Below are 23,363 nucleotides of genomic sequence, written 5' to 3'. Positions count from 1 at the left end.
TATTAAGCCAAATCATATCTCAGGACTAGCTGTCCAGCCATGGTTCCCCAAGGAAGTATTAATTTCAAGCATACGGCCCAACAGGTTAGCACCTTGCACTCAGATAAGCTCAACTCAGTGGATTTCTGGATTATGTGATTGACTTTTCTTGCTTGGAGATGTGGGAGGAAGTAAAAATGTCTCTCTGTATTGTTTGCAAGAAAAAATTTGCAGACCTGCTTCTGTGCATTCTTATGCATCTGAAGGTGCAAAATAACCCAGTGACATGGCGGGCTGTACACACTGACTGCTGTGTTTAGACTTTTTGTGTTGTGATCAAGCCTGAAACAAGTGACACAACTCTCAGTGGCCTCAAGTTATTGGACAGCAATAAATGAACTTGCAAGAACAAACACTAGCCTTAGGACAAAGATAACTCTTCCTAGGGAGTGTGAACTGTGCATAGAAAAGGGTGCTCAGAGTGGTGAGCAGAAATAAGAAGGAGGCCAAGTATTTTAAAATGTGTTTTAAATCAGTATCTAGCAGGGCAGTGGCCCACAGCCTAAACATCAACAGTGGGAAAATGTGATGGGGCAGGTGGGTCAGCTCTGTTACCTGTCACTTGCAGATGCTGCAACACATGCAGGCTGCTACTTTCGAAAATAAGGGTTCACAGATCAGGGCAGGGGTGCACCGTCCAGACTTGTAAATGCTGTGCCCTGTGTTCTCTACCATGCCTGTCACCTCTCAGAGCCAGGAAAGGAGCTCACCTCCCTTTTCTGCCACTGGCAGGTCTCAGGGGTCCATGCTGCATGCCAGGTTGCAGCCCTGTTGCATCCCCTGCACCAGCCCCAGCCTGACCTTGGGAGCCTGGAATGGAGCACAGCTTCTCCCAGCACTGCCTCTGCTGGAGCAGTCGCTGCAGCCAGGGTCACCTCCTAATTCATGTTCTTCTCCCAGGGCCTAACACACGTTCCATTTCAAAATTTATTTGTTATAAGCTTTCAACTTTTTGCTACCGTACAGACACTCAGTACATTTGCCATGTCTTACTATGAGTTTTGAATGGAGTTGTTATTTTCTGTGTTGTTTCTCCCACCTTTGTCAAGAAGCTGTACAAATTCTCACCTCAATGTCAGAAACATTCTTCCATTCAGGGTAACCATTTGTCAAAGGACCTTTTAAAGAAAAGAAAAACAAAAAAATTAAACATTCTGTACTGTGATCTAGCAGGGTTTTTTTCTTTTTAACATGGGAGCACCAGCACCACTTGCTCAGTTGTTTTTGCCTAATGTTTGTTTAAACATATGTGTGAGAATGCTGGCGCATAAAACATTAGGCTATCATTTGGCATCTGGAACAGTGGTGTAGCAATTAATAGCTCCGGCTTGCAGGTAACATTCATAGTGACCACTGATCTATTGAACTGTTATATTTAGAAAGGAAAATCTCATAGGCTATTGAATTTGAATCTGTTCCAGCTACTATGCGAGTCTCTTTTTTGCTTCCTTTTCTCTCCCCTGCAGTGGAATTCTCCAAGGCAAATAGAGTAAAATATTTTGCTGGAAGGGATACTTTACTTTCAAGACTTATTCCTGCACACCACAAACATAGGAAGGATGAAAAAAAAGAAAAAAAATCAAAGACAATAGTAAAAATGTTGAAAGAATTAGAAAGTTTATTTTCTATCTCAGTATGAGCTTGACAGTCAAGCAGGGATTGTTTGTTTTATCATGGGGGGGTAATTTTTATGTTAGGCAGTTATGATCAAACTGAAATAACTAACATTATTTTATTTTAATAATAGTTGTTTCTCTTTTGATGCCACACCAAGGGAAGAGCTGTCCTTATTTATCTCAGACATCTGCTACAGAGGAATTGTCTGTTAATTATCTTCACAGATAAAACCTGAATACTTGTTTTCATGAGCTGTGATCTATATACTGTAAAATATATAAAAGAATTATGTATACAAGCCTATTAGCACGCTAGCAGCATGTATTTCTAGATGTTTTGTCTCTGCTTACAGCGTCTACCCATAGTTTGTATGTTGAGTTAATACTTGCCTTCGTATTTCCAATATGATGGTCAGACCACCATGCGCACACCCTATTACCATCTGCCTTTCTCTGAGGGTAGAAATATGTATTCGACTATTTAATAGTCTGTAAAATCCAAACCTGAGGGAATATTTTGCTGGTCATTTCACCTTGTGCATTCTCCTCCTCTTTATTCTCTTCTTAAAGCATCCTGCATTACTTTTCTGCTGTTGTAAGTGTTGATGTTGAAAACAAACAAATACATGTTATTATTAAAGAGATTCTTGCCAGGAGGTAAAAGAAAGATGTGCTCCTATGAGAATTGCTTACATATTCTGTGGATTGTGGATAGTATAGCTTTACATTTATTGAAATTGTCTTTCCCCTCCCCGAGTTCTAAGAAAATGTGCCTAAAGCTATTATCGCATCTATCGACTCTGTGGGATTTAATGGACGTGGCTCCTGCTCCCAAGTGGCTGGAAAATGACCTCTATGAAGCAAAGTTCAAGCAGAGTGAAAGCTCTGAGGCTGAGATTAGAGACCTGTCAGTTGCCTGGTAGGATAAAAGTGTAAAATTATATGTGACGCTCAGTTCAGTCACATCAAACAACTCAGAAATGTTTACTGAATGAACTACACAGTCACTAATTACACTTTCCCCTTAAGTATTCACATTATCATGGGCAACAAATACCCAGAGAATCTGGAAAGGGAAAGCTTCTAATAAGTATGCAACAATTACAGCAGGCATGGTTTTGCACCTTAATTTTCTTACAGTGATTATTTATAGTGAAGTAAAGAGGCAAGTTTGGCTTGTCATCACATACAGTATCTCTCCATCTCTGTTTTAGATCTTCTGAGAAAAAGATATGATGAGTCTTAAAATATAGCTACATGAGCATATCTACTAACACTAAAACAAACACAGCTTCCTCAAAACATGGTACAAAACATTGCCTTAACCCAGTGACCTTTAGTGACCAGATTGTTCAGTATAGCCATATATATAATGTCCAAAGATTACAGCAGCAGTTAAAAACATGATGAATCAAAGTGTGTCGAAATTGCTCTTCCACTTCTTTCTGGAGGAAGTGTGTTAACCTTTTATGCCACGGATTTTTTTCATTCTTGCAACTTCCCGCATGTTAAAAACTGCTTTTCTTTTGATATTCACTAATTTCATATTTTGTAACATAATACAGAAGAATAATAATGAAAGGTTCTCCTTCTGCAAGCAAAGACCCTGCTCTACACTTCAATTATTACCCACAAAAACCTTTGACCATGGACATGATCCAGAAAGCAAAAGCAAGATGCAGGGGGCCCAGGGAATTCTGGGCTGAGCTTTGTAGGGCATTTGCGGTAAGCTGACATGAGACACTTCAAGTGAGAAAGAAGGACAAGGTCAGCTGGCGCCCACATGTTAGAAGACGTGTTCCACCATCCACTTCCAAGCCCACTGAGGCAGCAAAGTCATTAACAAACTCACAGAGAGAGAAACCTGGGATGATCCATTTCCACAGGCACACAGGCAATGAAGCACTCAAGCACGTGGCTATACAGAAATAGAAGTGACTGTTCAACTTGCTGCCCTTTGCATGCTGTAGGTGACCAACTTATGGTTCCTGCTGGGGTTTTTTGCTCCTTTCTTTCTTTCTTTGAAAAAGCATTTTACACAATGGGAGTGTCTTTTTTTCCTTCTCAGTGATTTTTTGGTGTCATGCTATACTCTATTCAGGAAAAAAATATTTTTATTGATGGAATAACTATAGCAGATAAAAAATGATGAAATGATATGTAAAAGCTCACAGTTCTACTAAACTGCGGAGCCAGTCTGGAAGAAACTATTGTTTTGATATCTGAATATTTCTATTGTTTACTCAAAATATAGTTTAATTAAACTGTTTTACATTAGCAAGTTTAGACAACAAATTATTTCACTGAAAGATATTTGCTGCAGCAGTTATCATCAAATGTAGCTTTATCTCTGGTTCTGAATTCAATATATGCTTTTAATTATTTTATTCTTGTAATTTTTCTCAGACAAAAATTTGCTTTTTCCTGATCTTTGTTAATTCCAAATTCTGTAACATCATTAAAAAAGCACAATTAACAAATGCAGGATGTTAATCTTCTGCAATATATTCAATAACCTGCTGTTAAAAAAATATATGATTTTTTTTCTCTCCACTTTTACATGATCTCTAAAACATGTGCTTAATTAAAATTGATCTCTCTTACTTGAAATCTTTACAGAGTGACTTAGAGAAACATGGCCTCGCACAGTTATTTGAATTTACATTAGCAGAAGATCTAACCAATAATATGTAATTGCTGTTACATAGTGTCATTTACACTTAATGCTACTGTCTCAAGCATTTTAATCATGATGAAGCATACTGTTTCCAGCTGATTTTTACAGACTACTTGATTAAAACTCCAAAAGTCTCTAAACCATTGTCTGTGGCATGACGATCAGCGTGACAGGTTAGCTGAAATTTAAAAAGTGGAGAGTTTTTAGCTCAGTATGGATGTTCTGGAGTGGTGGGAATCTGGTGCCAAGTTCTCAGGTCCAGTTCACAGATACAGGTCACAAGGGGCACATCCCACAGTATTTTCCCTGTTAGCTGAATTAGCCACACCATGAACTCTGAAGAATTAACCCAAGATGGCAGCAACAGGGGTGTGATATTCTGCTTTTTAAGGCTGCGTGTTTTAAGGCCCTGTAACCATCCTTGAGAAGTCTAGTGTAACCAGAATAACACATTAATTTTTTTTTCCTTTTAGTTTCTACCTCTGTCTGACTCTAAATAGGCAGTAGCTTCATTGATAAATTACCTTCCCTAATCTCTTCTGAAACACATATTTTATGCTTGGACAATAATCAAACTTTACAAATTTCTCTGTTTGATTGACAGAGGTGTTAGTTCTATCAAGAAAATCCAGAAATGGATGCCAGAGAAATGAAACTTGTACTGCAGCCAAAACAGGTTAAGGACACAGGGGCATGTTACAAGACATCCAAAGTAGCTCAGACAAATTTACCTATGTGGAAAAAACCCTGTAAATATGTGAAAATAAAAGGATTACCTCTTCCACAATGCTTTGACAGAAGGAAAAGTCCCACAGTACTGCCATTCTCCAAATTTTTACTTTCACTGTCTCCAGGTATTTTGAAGATAGATGCTTCAAAGACAGTCTGACATGAGAAATGCAGCTCAGGTGACTTAGTAGAGATCCCAAGGAGTGGAGACACACTCTGGACTTGCTGATATATGAAAAATACCTCAAGCCTCTTACATGCAATCTGTTAACAAATGGTGGAATATTAACATTAAATGCAATCAAATTTTGGGTGAGGAGTGGGATCAAGAGAGAAAGGCCAATGGTTTACTGTAAAGGTTTGGAAATAATGATGAAATAAAGCACTTTTTAAAAACTGTGCACATATTCCATGCCCAGAGTTCAAAATCCATAAGGAGAGAAGCCCTTTTGGAGGAGGTGATTTCCTTCAAACTCTGTCATACATGGACAATTTGTAGAGCTACTCCTGCACAGAGTTCACACAGTCCTGAATTTCTTCTTAACTCTCCTATTCTTGATAACAAAGGAAACAAAAAAACCTCCTATACTCTCTTATTTGGAAATTAATACCCAAATCTTCCCCTCCACTCTCCTTGTGTTCTCCTTTCCCAGTATTTATTTTCACATATTAAAAAAAAAAAAAAAAAAAGTTAAAGATCGATTTAAAAGATGAAAAGTGTTTCAAATGTTTAAAACTTTTGTTTAATTTGGTTTTTATAGAAATGATTTCAAAAAAATAAAGACATGAAGTATATGCCCTGGGCTTGACTTCCTGTGGGTTAGGAATAGGATAAATTACGTCTTTGCATTGTAAAAGGTGATCTCTCCTCCTTACCAGTGCTATCAGCATCTGCAGGTCTTATCCACAGGGAACAATTAATTTTTTCCTGAACAAGTTTGCTCATTAGAGTATCTGACTACCACTTTATTTATTTCCAATAGATGGTGCCCTCTTTTTGTAGCAGATGTTGAAACTGAAAACAAGGTCCTTAAACATATGTTAGTATGATCGGGGAATGTCAAGTGTAGCCTGCCTCCCATTTGCACTGTAACAACTATGAAGCTCAGGCTCTCCCTCTGGTACTCAGGGGGAAGTTGTAACTGGCTAATTGGTGACCTGAGAAAGGACAGGTTATTCAGCAAATATTTTCTTTATATAAAACATGAATTATACACTGAAGTCAAATATCACATGATGAAAACAGAAACAGATAAAAGGCCATTCTGCAGATGCTCAGACTGAACTCTCCCCTCCTGGTAGTACCATATCCCCCTACCTCCAATGCTCTTTTGGCCCAGGCAGGGCCTTGAGGTGCAAAGAAAACAGCAATTTGCAGTACCCTCTCCTGCTTCCTCCATCTCATTTTTTTTTCCTTCAAAAAATCATACCTGATCTTTTTTCCCCACTCTAAAAATTCCTTGTGAAGTATTATTTTTCTTTGAAATTCACCTTTAATAATTCCCATCCTTTCACTCTTTGCACACCCAATACCTCAGGATGGCCAGGTGGATTGCTTGTATCATCAGAAGAGAGGGTATAGCAACCTTACCACTTCCCTTATCATGGTCAGCCTGAGACAGTCCTCCAGGCAATTTAACAATGGCTTTCTCCTGCTACAGTAAACCACTTTATAGCACTCTTATCTGATTCAAATTGACCTGCAGGGCACATTTCAGTAGCAGCTTAATTCACTTTCTCCCTTCCCTCGAGTTGAAAACAGTAGGGAATTAGTTGCCATATAATGTAACTTCTATGTCTTTTTTTTTCTATTGTTTGGACTAAGTAAATCATAACAACAGCAATATGGTTGTGCGTTGATTTAAATGAAGAAATATAGTTCGATGTTAAAATAATTCCTCTAATTTATATATAGCAAAGCCTCACACAACATGTTATGTCAATGACATCCCAAACCAAGAGGTGCAATCTTGAGAAATTGTTTGATTAACTTCCGTCTTGTAAAACATCTTCTCATGGCAAGTACTTAAGCCCATAAGAGCTGCCAAGTTCAAGCCAGTGTGGCTCATGCTATAAGTCTTTCTGCACTCCTTTGGGCCACTCTGCAACAAGAGCTACCATTTTGCTGTCACTGTCACTTCGCATATCTATTCTCTAAAGATCTGTTTGTTGTTTCATTCTGTTCTATGTCTCCCTTAGGAACTTCTTCATTTTAATATAAATAGAGCGCTTCATCATGCAGTGCCAAAGACTCCTGGAAGGTACAACTCTCAATATTACTGAAAACAATGCATACAGATGAATTTGGCAGCAGATCACAAAAAAAAGGCCTTAATGAAAAGGGGCAAACTTCCCAACCCAAAGGTGCAGAAGGGAAGAGTTTGGAAACAATAAAGGAAAGGGGAAATTAACACCTTCCTCTGCTAATCATTGGCTCAATCATTATTTACAAACATCACCAGAAGCAGATAACAATGGCCTTTTGCCATACATCATGAATACATTGTACTGTATGCATATTTTTGAAGTTAATTTTTAATGGGATTTTTCTTTTAACATGAAAATTCATTTTCCTTCTGAATTGGTATTTTTTTTTTTTTTTTTAAATCCCATAATATTTCTAAGCAAAACAATTATATCTGTTTTAGAAAACCATGTTTTAGAAAAACCTTAATTTTGGAAATTTTAATAGCTGGTTTTTAACGTTGGTTAAAACTTTACATAGTTTTCAATTTTGGCTTTTTTCTATCCTTCCATTTACAAGATATGATCAAGGATATGATAATAAGAAATGACATAATATAATGTTAAAATAGGTAAATTAGGACAGGATTGCATAATAGGATTAGGGATACCTAGGCAGAGGCATGAACCTTAATGTGTTATGTGTTAAGAAAACATGAAATAAAAAGGTAGTTTCTAACACTTTCATAGCAATGGGCGGTTGGGGAGGGGAAGTGCTACAGCCACTGCATGACACTATATGACATGGAAACTGTGATATCGTATGGTCTGGTCACCTAATACTTAGTACCAGGATAACATTTTATATTTTTGGAAGAAAGCGTCTCCTATAAAAGTGACACTTGAGACGTTTCAGAAGAGATGAATGAAATCAGGGGTTATTTTAGTTCTGCAAATTTTACTTCTCACATGTTGATGTATAAACCCAGTACCACTGACAGGTTGGATCTCATCCCATTTTGCACGAAGTAACATGAGGGGATCAAACAAAAGTGTTTTTCCCTAGCAGTAGCTTCTAATGGCAATTACACTTAAACCATCCTGTCCACAAACCTTCTGCTTTAGCCTCTTTCTTGGACAATATAACTGTTTCTATTGTATTCTACACATACGGAAATGTTTTGGGGATCATATCAGCTCGTGCTTGCATATTTAACATTGTTATTCCAGTTTAGTAGCTTGCTCCATGACATTTCTTAGCATTTGTTTCTTTTTGTGCCCTCTACAGTGAATACACAGGTTATTTCGTATTTACTACACTTTTTCAAATACTACATGTGCGCAAACATCCCAGCCATTTGGAAATTACTAATATCCAGTTACAAATTCACAAGTGGCAAATATGCAACCATGAAATTCAGTAGTTACAGAGCAGAACATTTGTACCTTGTAAATTCCTGTACATATCTTAAGTTGCATGATGGGGAGCAGCAGGTGACATTATCCAGTTTTATGTGCACTTTACCTTTCTCTAACACCCCTCCTTCCAATGCCACTGAAGTATAGAGTTTCATTCATTCATTCATTCACTTTAATGCAAACTCCCATTATTGTGTAAAAAAACCCAAACCAAAACCCAAACACCTTTCATAGAATTAAACATGACCAAAGCTGATGCTGACTTTTATCTGGATAGGTATATTTGTGTGGTTATGTATGTGCTCATGTATGTAGATGAGAGCAAGCAGAGAGCATAGAGGTCACATTACAGTATGTAATGGACATACCGCACTTAACTCTTTCTGCCATCCACCCTCTTTCCCACCACCACAGAATACAAGCACCTCAAAGGTATTAGCATATTTAAACTCTTGACACTTCTGTGAGACAAAGAACTGTTATTACCCCTTTTTTAGAAACCAAAAATTCAGTCTGGAGCCATCCAGTCAGGCCAGCATCTCCCACTTTGCTGCCCAGCAGCAGAGATCTGGGCCTTCAGGTTTCGCTTTTGCAGCCTTTCCTGCTAAATGGGAAAGTTCAAAGCAAAACTTTAAACTAAACAAGACAGTTTAGGGCAATTCAATTCACTGGTAGCAGTGGTGAGAGGAGGCTTTAATGTCCCAGCTTCATCCCTGTTCCCAGTAAGTGCTTGGGTTACTTCATGCTGAGGAGTGCAACGCAGATGCTTTCCCTCCTGTGAATCTCCCCTAAGACCAAGACTACAAGACTGTCATGTCTCCCTCTCTTTTGGCCAAGAAAGCTGCACACAGAAGGCTCAGGCCAGGCCCAGGCCTCCTGAGCCTCAGGTGTAACGCATGGGTGACAGAGCTTTCATATCCACACATCTCCCTCCAGGGGAACACATCTCCAACAGGGGCATTTCTCTTCCTGCAGAACTCAGGTGACAAACATCTTGTGGAATTCTGTGGAGTAGGACAAGCTGAAATTACATTTATTTTTGTGCACCATGGAAATGCTCCTAGACGTGTGTAAGGGCTTCTACTATAGAAGTAACTCATCTGCTGTATTAGCCCTATGTACTTTTTACTGTAGCCATAAATTTCAGCTTTTTAAAAAAACAACAAATATTATGGAAGAGGTAAATGACAAATCTTGCAAAACAGACATGCACAGAAAGGAAGAATGAGACTACTATCTAATGCCTTTTTATACATTTTTAACACAATGATCTATTCCCAAGTTACATTTCAAAAGCTGTGTAGTCTAAATACTAGTCACATCTCAGACAGCTATCACAGAAAATAATTTCTTGATATCTATAGGATGCCACTAGAACATCAGGCCAATAAAACACAGAGCTCTTGATTATTATTGTCAAATATACAATATTCTACTTCATAAGTAGTCCAGTGTATCTTCAGTCACACCACTCAGAGTAAAATGCTACTTGGGGAATAATGGGGCATAGAGTCCATCTCACAATTATAAAAGATAGTGGCACAGAAGCAAGGGGCTGGTATTTAATCCTCTTATAGCATAATTGATACCTTCTGATGAGGCAGAGCAGCAGACACAAGCAAAAAGGCAAGTAGACTAGCAGAAATCCTTAAATAACAGTGGTCGAATTCTGCTGTCACATTGCAAATTAATTGGTGGCAGAACTTATTTTCAGTTTTCTGAAAAAAAAGTCCTTCCTCTTTGTGTTTTGGTATATAAATAATTTATGGTATTTTTGTGACGAAATTGCAGTGTAACTCGTATATTCACTTTGTTTGTGCTTAGAAGTTTTTGCCTCACCTGTGTCAAAACATCATAATCTTACAGCTGCTAATTGCAGCACAGTGGCGCCTTGAGTTATTTTCGTGGTCAGCATGAGATGGCATGTGACATTATATGTTATAGTAACCCTCAATGAGGCCTTTCTCTCATAAAGATTTTAATGCAGAAAGAGGATGGCATGGAATCTTCAAACATCACTTTAATTTGTAAGTACATTTTTCTTGATCATTATGTAAAATTAAGGTGATTTGATTATTTGACAGATTTACTAATGCATGGTGGTGTAACACATTAACTAGCTAATACTTTTAGGGCAGTTTGTCAAAATAAGTGCATATTAGTTCAGCTCTGACTTTTGTCCAAGCAGAAAATGAGTGAATAAAAGCAAGAATTTAACATGATGAGTCATAGCAATCATGTTAAAAACTTACCTTTTAGGGAACACATTAGGTGATACCCTGCAGCCCATATTTAGTAACTCTCTGATTGACTTTGGCAAGAATTTTGCCATGTAGGAGCGACACAGGGACTCCAGAGTTTTGCTTGCTCTGTCCATAAAATGCCAACGGATCAGTGTGTTTTGAGAACCAAAACCAACTGAATTTTTAAAAGAGCATTTTTAAATCTTACCAGTTTCTTAACAGCCGATGAATAGGCATATGCTCTTTCAGCCAAGTACATGTATCAGGTTTCCTGGAAACCATCCCACTAGGGCATGACTATAGCTCAAATATAAGCAGTGAAGCACTTAAAAGGAGGCTAATTAGCTATTTGCTGTACTTGACAGATAAAAGATGTATGCAAGCACAGAGAAAAGACTGCAAATATAGATATCCCTGATTATGTTATTGTCCAACATTTTAATTAATTTCTTAGACCATCTTTGTGTAATGTAAAAAGGTTTTAAAAGATGTGATAGTAACAAGGCTGTGATGTTTCTTTAACTAATCACCATCACTGCAGGGTGCTGGAAATTTTAAAGCACGTTTTATATGCTCAGTTCATTGAAGAATTACTTTTACTTCTACTGGCCTTAATTTTTCCTTTATTTGCAGAGCAGCAATGAGAAAGGTGTGATTTGATTCCACTAGTGTGCTGCCCATAAGCCATGGTGGATGCCATTTTGGCATGTAAATCATCTACAGAGGAGACAGACAAATAGGGGCATATGATAAAACGTTTGGGCTCTGTCTGCATCTCTACAACTCATTCACTAGTTGAGGGAGCACCATAGCTTTTCTGAGACTTGTTTTAGCTACCCATAAAATTAAGAAACCATATTTATCTGTCACTTATGAGCATTGTGTTGCTTTACACCCCACCTCCCCAAGTCCTCTGGAAAACCTCAAATGAATTATATTTTCACTTCTAATTTTAGCCAAAACCAAATGTAAAGTTGTGTACAATGGGAGGCTAGCCAAGTGAAGAAATACATTAACCAAACCTTCTGAAACAAAACCATTCTGGACCAGAGTTTAGATTCTATCCGGAATTAGGGCTCCTTCCTTGTTTTCTGATATGGTTTCACAAGTTCACAACGATATGCAGTGACATTGGCTACAAATCATTTTGGTGTGTTTCCATCAATATCACAAGAAGGAAGAATTTGGCCCAATCCACATCAACATAATGGGGTTTGCGGGTAAAAAGATAAGTACCAACAGACTAAAGAGTAGCACAGAAACCAGCAGCATTTTAAGCTTTGTTAATAGCGAGGGGGCAGGTACATTAAAGTAGCAGACAATTTGTTTGATAAGCAATTGATATTTGACAGGCCAGTGACAGCCTTGTTGTCAGGAGATCACTGCTCCATTCTCAGTATGTGACTTTAAAAACTTCACTAGGGGAAAAATTACAGTCAGGCAAGCAGCAGCAAGGCATAGCCTAAGGCACTATCTGCCAATAACTAAGTCCTAGGGAAAACTGATTTGTGGCTTCTGATCACATGAACCTATAGCCTTCACTATTGACTAATTGTGGTTCATCTGGATGTAGATCTATCTTGGCTAACAAGAAAGCACTAGAGGTCTTCATTTAGCCATTGAGCTGAGTCTCTGGAGACGTGTGCAGCTGTCTTTACGTTCTTACCAATCAACACATCAAAAGCTGCAGAATATATTTCCACTTTCAGAAATGCAAACTGCAAGTGAGATAAAGTTGCCAAACTAGACTTGAAAAAGAGTGAATGATTATGACTCTACTCCAAATACAAAAGATAAATCACTTATGACCGTGCAGAACTTTGCTATCTATATAAATTTAGAACAGACACAATAGAGTCAATTTATCAGCTGGACAGCCACATCATTTTAATGTAACTGTAAAGGATTAAAGAATTTTAGTTGCCTTTTTTCCTACCAAGCATCAAACCGGAGAGAACATAAGCAAACCAGGTGAATGCACACTCCCTTGCACAAAATGACCATTGAATGATGCTGTTTGGATTTGTTTTATCTCAGTGAAAATAGTGTAGTTAAAAATCATCTACTTGATGCCATGAAAATCAGCTGTTAATTACTATGCAAAGCATCCTACCTAGTCCAAACACTATGCTTAAATTGGAGAAAAAAAATTATCAAGCACTATTATGGAAGTATTTGAAGCTAAAGCTACAGAAGAGATAAGGTCAGCAATTTTGACTTAAATCACTTTGTTGGCTTCTGCTCAGGTTAATAATTCACTCAAATAAAGGCAGTACTGGCAAGACACAGAACACCACCACTGAAGGAGCTGAGCTCCCTCATACTCTATCAATGCTATCGGAGTTTAAAAGTCCACAGCAATTTTAGGGCTCAATTATAGTTTGACTTAAAGTCCAGAATTAGATCACATTTGATTTAATAGTCAAACAATTTGCTTCAGTCCCAAATGAACAAGAGTTTTGTGATGTCCATTAATCAAGGCAAGACGAGCCAGTGCTGGATCTGGCTCTCAGTCTCATAATACGAGGCATACCCAAACCACCACCACTTCTTTTCCTTGGTTGTACTGTCTCGGTAAGTCAGAAAAAAAGCTTTTCTTGTGAGATTTCTGTTTCCTCCCAGTCCAGAAGGATGAGAGCACAGAGGGGTGCAGAGTCCTTGCAGGATTTCAGTATCTCTGCTTGTCAGCTTGGGTGCAAGAGGGAAATGGCAAATCTTTTTGCCATTCTGTCAAATTAAATCGGAGTTTGCAGCCTGGCAGAAAAGGGCAAATTTAAAAGCATTGTAAAGATCCCCTTAGAATGTCAGTCCTGAAGCTAACTTTGCACATTTCTAGTTATTTTAATGGATGTCTTTTTCTGGATTGCATATCTTGACTAAGATCAAAGAGGAAACTAAAATTAGCTGAGCAGTCTGGGTCTAGAAATTATTAGAAATTCAAAGGGAGAGATTATTTAAATTTAAAACCTGTTCTTCAGGGCAGATTGTTCTATGTAGGTAAAGCAGAAGAAGATGCAAGGATGTTTCCAAAGTTCTTAAGGTTTAACAGAATAAATTTCTGCATCTGTTGAGATATACCTATTGCTGCTTATTATTATTACTACTACATTTTGGCCTAGCACACAGATGTGGTTTTTTGTTGTTCTTAATACATAGATCTCACTTTTTTTTGTTGGACTTCCACTGTGAAGCTTTTGCCCAATAGACATGATAAATGACAGAAGTTCTTACAGGCAGGGCAAGCAGTTCAGCATGTTCCCAAAGCTGCCACATCTTTCTTGTTACAAGACCTTCCTTCCACACTGCTTATAATTTTGCAGAATTAACTCCCAAGGATAACATTTTCCACACTGACAGCGTTACTCTGAAAAGTATCTTGAGATCTTGCCTCGTCTTGAGTGCCTCTGTACTCAAAGCAGGATGGCTTGTTACGACTTATTCAAAAATGCTATCAGTTGGCCAAATTGTAAAACTTTGTGAGGAAAAATAAAAAAGAAATAAAGAAAATCACACTTTAGTACCACCCCAGTAAAAATAACTTTCAGTTCTAAGGTTTTTTCAAAGTAAAACCTGAAGATTTCACCTTACTGAACTCACTCTGACCCCCACAAATACAGATGGGTGCAAATCCAGAGCAAGGGTGATCTGGAAGCATTTCTCAAATTTTCCCTCAAAGGGCTGCTCCTCTCCCGGGCTGCTGACAGGTACTGTAGCTAGGAGCAAGGCACCACCAGCATTTCTTGTGCTCCTTGTTACTGCTCCCTGTGCACATGGAGAGCAGCTGCTAGAGCTGGAAGCCAACATGATGGAAAACTATGAGAAGGGAGATGTAAGGGTTGTGAAAAGGAGCCCAGTGGGCATGCAAGCAGAGGAGAATAGAGAGAAAAAGTGTGATGAGTATTTTACAGAGAATGGGGTAAAGGGAGGATAGATAAGATTTCATGAGAAATCTGGGGCTAAATGTGGGGTTTTTTCTTAGGAAACACTGGTTTACCAAGCTTGTAACTTTTCCTGCAGAAATTACAGTTTTCCTACTACATGTCATTCAGGAAAGGGTTCTGACCTCCTGAATGGAAATTTTGGAAGGAGAAAAGGCTGGGGGAGAGAAGGGAAGGGGAAGAGTAAACTTATCCCAGAATAGCTCAGTGCTTCAAATGTTTGCTTAAGCACTATGGGACTCCCCTCATAGGCCTAATTCAGACCTGGACTTGAACCTTAGCCTCCCACTTTCCACAGGAATATCCTAATAGCCAGTGCATTGATTGATTTCTTCAAATACTTCTATACAACAAACTACTCTTCAATTAGAAAATATCAACATGCAAAATCCCTTACTTAATCTAGATCCCTATTCCTCCACTCCCATAAGAAAGCAAGGTACGATATCATTAAAAACTGTATTATAAGACTATTATAGTCTTAGAATGATAACATGCCTTGTTTTCTCAAATCTCCATCTTCTCACTCAATGTGCAGGACCAAGCTTCTCTGGAGATGGATACAGACTTTGAAGGCAACAACTATACCCTTCATCCATCAGAAAGGTTACCAAGTCTGCAGAAAAGGAAGCTGATCACCACAGAATATGACATGAGGTCATCTCATCTCATCATCAGAACAGTTCTCACTCAAGAATTACCTTCTTCAGAAATATGCATCTCTAAAAGAAAACCTTTCACAGATGCACACTAACAAGGCATTTCTACCTGGGCACCTGAACACAAGTTGAAGGTGCTGATCTGCAGAATACACCACTCCTGAGTGTGCTTTGTGCATTTTAAGTATATATCATATATTTTGAAGAAAAAGAAAAGAGTAAAACAAGCTCTGGATGAGGAGGTATAGGACCTCTTTAAGGCCAAAATGTCAAGCCTAAATAAAAGGTTGTTTCCATAAGAAGCAAGAGCTGATGACAGAACTGTTTGCTTACACAGAAGTACACACAAAACAAGGAGAGGAGTTATTGTGTTTTCTCATCTTAATCCCTCTCAAGTTTCTTGGTAATTGTTTTGCAGACTGGATAGCTGCTTTGTGAACAAATTGCCTTTCTTCCTATTAGGAATTTGAACTCTCTGGCTTCCTGGAGGAAACCTCCTGAATCACTCTGACATTCTATGACAATTTAAAAGCAAATGAAGGAAATACTTGGCACATCATAACATTTGTGATATGCCTCATTTCTGAAAATATTTAAACATAGATGCTAGACTCTTGAGACTTTTTTTACTACCTCTTCAGCAGTCTGAGAATTGGTTGGATAAAAATTACCTTTTCTACTCCTAGGAGTAAAAATTACTAAGGCAGTAATTTCCATAATAAAGACATAACTCTAAACAAATAATATAAACCAAAATAATTATTTTTTAAATCTATTTGCAGAAATCTGAAACTCCAGAGACATAAAACCCACATAAGGAACATGAGTAAACTAAAATCTAAAACCCAGCTAATTTCACCATGCTAGAAAAGAGAACGCACAGTTTCAGTAAAACCTTAAATTTCATCAAGGGTGAGTCTTCAGAATTAGAGGATGTGGCACCAGGTTGGCACATACCAGTGTGAGCCCTAAGGAGGATCGGTATGATAAGGACTGGAGAGCTTTTGCAAATGGGATGCAGGTCTTTAGCTCTAGCAGGTCAAATCTCCTACACCTTTTCCCAGAGTCTTTAGGAGGCTGAAGGTATCTGTAAATTGCTTCTGTCAGGGATATAGCACCCACACATCTCCTCAGTGGACACAGTTTATGCTTAGTTAATGAGTACAGCTAGAACTGTACTCATGGTTGTTAGAAATGGTAGCTTGGAGATCAATCCCATTTCTCCATTTCTCTTTTGCAGGAAGCCAAGTCAATTAGGCCTAAAGTGCTTTAGGACTTCCCTTTTTGCATGTTGAGGAAGACACAGGCTTCCCAGGCTCCACTCAAAATAGCTAGAGCACACAGGAGGTTTCACATGCAGATGTGTGTTCCCAGTAACTCCTCCTTTCTCTTTTCTTTTTCTATTCAAAAAGAACAGCTGAACAACTTCCACCATGGGTATTACATTATTTTTGCATTAGCAATAAGGTAACTCCAACACTTTCAGCATGGCAGACTAACCATAACATGAGAATGATTAATATGTGCCATGGATGATAAAACCTGAAGGCATTACCTCATGTATTGTTTCCAGAAAATTAGTGAGCCTTACCTATAGTAACCCAAAGAAAAGCCTATTCAGTGGATTGGCCCAAAGCTCTGTGGCAGGACATGTCCTTCACACCTGTGTTGTCAGAGGGAACAGAGGCCGTTGCTTCACCCGTCTCCATGTGCATAACACGCTGCCACTGTTTCTCCTCCAGCCTCATGGAATCCAGAGCCTTGAGAAGAAAAAATTGGTCCAAAGCACAGTAACTGTTTATTTGACCACTACTGCTAACATTCTAACACTGTTTAGAACACATTAGGTGATTTAATGAGGCCACGACTAAATGTTGCAATCAAAGGGATTAATTTGAGGGCTCGTACAAGTGCCTTCAAAATCACACTCAGCATGTGTGTATCATTTTTATCTGCTTCTTTCCTTTTTCTTAACTTTGTTTACCAAGAAACATTTCATTCCCCCACAGGTACAGTTTTCCAATTATTTTTTGCCTTACAGATTAAACACTATATGATATCAAAAAAGACACCACCTTGTTCGGTGAATGAGACCTGTTTTACACTTTGCTAACATTACAGCCAGATTTCACGGTCATGGGAAAACAAAACACCCCAAATGGAGGAGTTATTAATTCAATAAATCCAGCTGCTCTCAGTGCTCTGGGCAAAAGGCAAAGTTAAAAGCAGCTGCTCATTGACGACATGTGCGACCTGACCAGGGGAAGGTAGCTGTTTTAGCACATCATCCACCACTTTGAAGGCTGACTGCACTCAATTTCTTAGACAATCTACACACCATTTTCAGTTCTGTACCTCCATAATTTATCAGAACAATACCTCAAGCATACAGATGGGGAGGGGGCGGAATGAAAGCAATTTACAGTATCAAGATGAAAGAAGCTGGGCTGCTCAAGAAGACCTACTATGTAAATCATATCCACGACTTAAAAGAATGTCACCATAATATTCTGGAATTAATTTTTCCAGCATTCCTATATAGGTCACACAAAGGTAAACGTAGTTTCCTCCTCCCCCTACCACTATATCTGGAGTTGTTTATCAATATATTAAAGAGGAAATTGATTCTACCTCCTTTTTTCTACATGGACAATAAAAACCTTATGTATAAAAACTTCTGATAAAAATAATAGCAATCAGTAAAAAATCAACTTGCAATCTGTCTAGGTGTTTTCCCTTCAGATTTTTGGGCACATCCTTCAAAATTTACTGTTCACAATGCACATGATTAAGAAAGGAATATAAACTTTTCCCACCGATAGGCTAGATCACACACAGTGTTGTATCACACACATATTTCATCAGTCCTAGCTAACTTGCAAAATGCAAAACTCATGCGCAGCATTCGTAACGTTTCTAATAAATTAAATATGTGATTTTAAACCCTTTATTTTTAACTTGATTTCAAACACAGATCTATATTTTCAGACAGTTTTCTAAATTATAATTGCTAAATATGTGTGGTTAATCAAAGATGTATTCTCCAATGGGAAAATACCGATTTTCCTTTATAAGACTATGTGCAGACACAACTTTGCTTTTTTACTAATGAGTAGGTAACAGTCTTTTGCACAGAAGTTTATTTTTCCTATGTTCAGCAGGTGCACCATGTATTCCAAGGAGAGCTAAAATGTGTGTGCGAATCTCCTTACACAGTTTTCCCTCTTCTCTCAATTATCAATGACATATTTATCTAATAAACCTCTGAATTTAACTACATTTATTGGGCACTTCTCGGCACTTGAACTGCAATCTGCCTCTCAGTCTCTCTTTCCCCCAGGATTTATTTGTAAAGGTACAAGCGTGTTAACAGTTTCAAACAGCTGCTATGGAAAAAAATCATCATGAATGTTTCCTTCTTCCTCCTCAATTGTGGATTTAAATCTCAAAATACACTGAGGCTGAGTTGCAAGAAGCAGTTGCAGTTACAGGATTAACTCCAGACACCCCCTGCTCCAGCAGGCTCGAAGTCGGGGCTTATTATACCAGTGGAAAGGTGATATAAGGGATACTCATCTTTTGCTTTTCACGCTGGTGGGTCCTGACATTTTGGGTCAAGCAAACTCTTAATGAATGGGAAAACTATTTGAAGTTACATTTAAGTATTTCTAAATATGTTCCATGCTTTTCTCTCCTTCCAAGGAATATATTTTTAGACTTCAGGCAGCCAGTTTTAAAGAAGATTCTGAAAAGAACACAAACTAAGACTGTATTTCAGCAGAATATGTAGTATATTTGTAATATGTGGTTTCACATTGGAAAGGTAACCCGTTCCCAGAAGAAAGAAAACAGAGGATAATATATTAGCTCTCAGATAATCCCTATATCTTAAACCATGTTTCGCCTCAAATTGTTAGATAACCTTTTGCATGCACAACAGTCATATCCCTACTCTATATCTAAACATTGTCTTTCTAATACCATCCTTCACATAGGCACATGCATAGACCCCATTGCTCCCTACTCAATGTACGTTGGACGTGAGCTATTCAATTTAACATTACCATCACCTCATCATTCATCTAACAAAGTATTTAAAACTGTGCTTGCAATACTCTGACTCCTTGCTGAAATCACTCATTCCTAGTTTGACTCCACCCTACCACAGAAATTGACTTAACATTGTAATTTAATTTTTTTCTCATTTAGTTCTAACACATCACTTTGAATCTTCAGGGGTCTTTTATTTTCCCAGGGCAGATCCCCTCTGTGATACCCTGATAATCTTACCAATAGTTACTTCTTAGCTGTCAGGCTACAGTAAAAATATCATTGCATTTTGAGGGTTGATCATCACACCCTCTTTCACTGAGGATCCACTGAGATACACAGTGAATTGCCAGATTTAAGGCTCACAATGTCACAAATGAGCATTCGCTACTTTACCTGGCTAAAGGATGTTGGCCAGAAAATGCAAATTGAACAAGGAGTATTTCAGTTTTTGTCTAAACATTAAAAGATGTTCAGACAACATTTCTGGCTTTCAAAATATCCCAGACAGCACAATGTGCCTCTGTGGTCTTTACAACCATGCAAAAGTAAAGGGTTTTAAAACTACTCCTGTCAAAAAGCAGTTGATAACAACCTACAATACTGAAAAGTATCTACTGGATCTCCACACTAAATAGATCCTTCTGTATGGTAAGTAACCCTGTACTTACAAGTAACTGAGTCAATACCATTATTCACACAGGAGTAGACTAATTAGTATGAATAAGGATGTAATTGTGCCTCAGTATTCAGCTTCCAAATGTGTATCAGTGTTAGCATCTCACTACTAAAAACACTGATTTAAGCAAATTTTTGGAAACTGACATATTTTTTCTAGCCATACATAATAAATCTAATTTAAAAATCATTGATATTTTTTCTCTTGCTTTTACATAGAGAAATACAGAAATAAATTCTCACCTGATTATTTCTCATGGGGTTATATTATAGTCTTAACTTGAACCTGCAGTGGACTGGGAAATGGTTTCAGTCACTTTCTTTGCAATAGAAGGTTGTACTTCATGGTCCATCACCTGTGCTAGTTCCAGGTAGACTGAGTGAATCAGCATACCTAGTGCAGAGGGAGAAGGAAACGGAGGAGCTGGCAGAACTGCCATCAGCAGAAGTCAAAAGAGCTGCAGGTCAAGATTGATTCACAGGTTAGATTTACAGCGCCTGCACTAAATTTGCACCCTGTTTGTTCAGGTATGAAAGATATTCAATGACACTTGACAGTCACCTCTGAAGAAAGGAGGAGCTGGCTGTATACATATGATGAATCTGACTGATACCATGTCGAACATGGCTCACACGCTTGCTCTCTATTGGCCATGCCTGTGTCTGCAGGGCTTTCAGACCATGTAGAATTCCTGAGACTGTCCCTGGAATTTCAGCTAGATGAAGATACCTTGCTCAAGCAGGTAGCAACAAACACATTGTCATTTTCTGGAAGGCACATGGAACCTTTTGTATGTTACTACATTACCTGTCTGAGTGCTAAGGGGACTGTAAAACTTCTCAAGTCAGATGTTTTAAAATGACAAAGTTTGTGATATGGTGAAAGGCAATCAAGGGTGGAGAGAGGAGAAACAAGTGCTGGTGGCAGCTACTAGAGTAGGATGCGAAGGTTTATGGCACTGGACCCAGTCAAAGAGCTGTAAAAAGACCTGAAGCCAAAAAAAGTTTGTACCACACTCCACCTGATTTTGCATTGCTTATTGGAGTGGCATGAATCTGTTTCTCTCTGTTGTAAATCAACAAGTATTGAAAAGGAAGAAAAGGAGGAGTCTGGGGTTGCAAGGTGGCTCCTCAGGACACCAAGGCGCTGAGACAGTGTGAGCTTCCCTTGCAGTGCTGTGGGAGCCAGGAAGGAATGATGGCCACTGCCCCCAGCTCCTGGTTGAGCCTCAGCGGAGGGGATGGAAGGCAGCCCACAAGATCTCCTGGGAAATCATTTCTTCTGTCCCACCATTTTTTACTTCTATAGCTGCAAAGCTGAAAGCCAGAAAATGTACACACAGCGTAACTCTTCTACCATGCATTTCTTTCTTCTTAGTTTGTTTTCCCATGTGGTGTCTGAAACCACTCATTTTCCATGTTCTTGGGCTTGGCCTTTTCCCTCTTTCACTATCCTGTATATTTTGAATATTATTCCCTGTCTCAATCTGGAAAGAGTAGCAGAGAAGTCTTTGTTGCTTGGAAACTTCTCAAGTTCTTATTATGTGGTTCACAGCAAAGATGTGTATATTATTGCCAAATAATCACACTGTGAATGTTGTATTCCTGCTGTCTTAGGATAACTGTCAAAACTTAAAGAAGGGAAACCAACTTAACAAGGAACAGAAATAAAACCCCACAGTCCTTTGTGCACCTTAAGTACCAGCTATTGGAGAAGAACTTTAGTTGCAGTTGATTTTGTAACATAAAATATTCCTGGGCAAGTTCAGAAGAGAGAGCTTCTGCTCAGGTAGTTATGTAAAATTGGTAATCAGTGCTCCATGTGTATAACCTTGAATCCAGTTGTAGGACGAATGCACCTCATTACAACAGCAACATGTATTTTTATTTATAATTAGTCCTCTTTTTACAAATACAATCAAATGGCTGAAAGTCAGATTTGCTTTTGTTCTTCTGTGTATCAGCCATTGTAGTACAAGGGGAAGGAAGCTGTGACACTCAATCTCACTTTCAAGGAATGGGCCCTTCTAGGAATAAAGAAATAAAAACATGGTTGTATTTAATAGCATATGTGGTACTAACATGAAAAATAATCTGCTTTTTTTACAGCTGACTAAATGTTGTGTGGGATACTGAGCAGATATAGATTAGTGTATATATATGTACTTTGTAATTACTGACAAATAACTCCCAATAGGTCACGACAACTGATGGGCAGTGTCACAGTAAATGACAAGGCTTGATTCCTCTGTTACCATTAGTTTAAATTTGGTGGGTTTTCCTCTGTGAGCTTTAAAAAATTTTCCAAGTGCTTAAATTATGTTTAATCTGATATATTTAATGTCCCTGAAGACTTACTTTATAATAGTTTTCTTCAGGAATGATACACTAACTCCTTCCCCCCCACACACTATTTTCCCTTTTCTTTTAAATAACAAATTTCTTTAAAAAATAAAAAAGAGCATGAGACTGAAAGCTTATATTTCAGGGAAGAATGGTGCAAGGGGCCAGGGAGGCCACATAATTGGGTGTGATGTGTCAGTTTCTCTAGTGACTGTCGGGACTATTCTGTCATCACTTCCGCAGCGCGTAAGCGAGAGGACTGCACAAATCCCCACGTCTCCCGTGACTTAACCAAACACTAGAGTCTCCTCTAAGAGAAACTTAGTCAGGAGTTGTGCAGGTGGTTTATACATTAGCAAAGGAAGAAGGATGTGGGGGGGGGTATGTAAAAGAAAGGCAAAGGATGAGATTGTGACATTAAAAGGGGCTTGCCAAAACCAGCATATTATACCGGTTTTGCTAAGCAAATTGTACTCCTAAAAATAAAACAGTTAAAAAACTTAAAAAAAACCCAACAAAAATCCAACAGTCTAAACCTACCCTAGGTTTATATAGGTTTATAAATATAGGTTTACCCTATATTTATACCTTATTTTATATATATAGTATACATACATACACCTCATATATATACACACACCTTATTTTTTTTTTTATATATATATACACACACATACACACACACCTTATTTTACAGCTTTGGGCTACTCTGTAAACACAGCTCTTTCATTATTTCTCTAGTTGCTTTCTCTTCCCTAAAAGGAAAACAGAAAAAACTAACAACATAT

This window comes from Strigops habroptila, chromosome 7 (assembly GCF_004027225.2).
Source record: "Strigops habroptila isolate Jane chromosome 7, bStrHab1.2.pri, whole genome shotgun sequence".
NCBI classification, from domain to species: domain Eukaryota; kingdom Metazoa; phylum Chordata; class Aves; order Psittaciformes; family Psittacidae; genus Strigops; species Strigops habroptila.
The sequence above is the reverse complement of the archived record's forward strand: the minus strand, read 5'-3'. Positions refer to the sequence as shown.